Genomic DNA, 1,057 nt, shown 5'->3' with positions numbered 1-1,057 from the left:
GTGCCTGGGGTGGACAGTGACGCCTGGGAGCAGCCTCCAGATGGAGAAATGTCCGGGCAGAAGCCGGTGGCCTGGCTCGGGTCTCGGATGCGCAGACAGCGCCGCCGGGCCATGCGGGCCCTTCGTCTCAAAGCCGGCGCAGCTCATTGAAAGGCTGGTTAACTTCCTCTCCTCAGTGGAACTATCAAACTGCTCTTTTGTGGAGAAAGCCAATTGCCAGGTCAATCAGGTAGACTGTGAAAGGCAATATATTTCATTTCTCCCGGGTGATAATCACATTGGAAAATGGGGAGTATCACCCCGGGCTCAGGAGCTGGTCTGCAGGCTGAGTCCCAGCTCTGCTCTGAGCTGTGCGGCCTCGAGCGAGGCGCTTGGCCTCTCTGTGCCTCCGTTTCTCCAACTGTAAAATGGAAGTGATGGATATAGTTACGTCGTAGCATTAAATGAGTCATGACATCTGAAGTTTATGGAATAAGCTCAATGAAATTAGTTGCTGTTTTTGTTGTTTTTTGAAGTGATTCTGTGTTTATGGATATAGTCATGGCGATGACCCATGAATAGCTTAACAAATGTAACCTCTGTTGTTGAAATTGGAAGATGAAACATCAGTTGGGTGTTTTCTTTTTTGTAGGTACAGGGAGTTTTTGTTGTTGTTTTACTTTAAAAAGTCAACCTGTTGGGGAGAAGTGCATTTGAATGAGATGTATTATTTATTCGCTGAGTAGCCTGGGCACAGCCCCCACACTCTGCCTCGAGGTCAGAGTCCTGAGTGTTAATCCCCGGCCCCCTGGTAACTAGCTGTGTGGCTGGGCAGGTCCACCCCTCAGCTTCCCGGATCTCTAATGAGCGGCAGTTATGAGATGCCTTCAAGGTTCTTCCCATAACGAATTCTACACTTTACTTCTCGTTGAAGCATTTTCCCCTGGAACTGAAATGATTTTTTATGCATGTTTATGGCACTTCGTTTCCCTTTTCTACCCACTTATCTAGCCCATCAAGGAAGGGTTGTGTGGGGCTGCACGTCCCCCCCTCCACACACACACACACACACACACAC

The sequence above is a fragment of the Myotis brandtii genome, unplaced genomic scaffold (genome assembly GCF_000412655.1).
Source record: "Myotis brandtii unplaced genomic scaffold, ASM41265v1 scaffold1080, whole genome shotgun sequence".
NCBI lineage: Eukaryota > Metazoa > Chordata > Mammalia > Chiroptera > Vespertilionidae > Myotis > Myotis brandtii.
The sequence above is the reverse complement of the archived record's forward strand: the minus strand, read 5'-3'. Positions refer to the sequence as shown.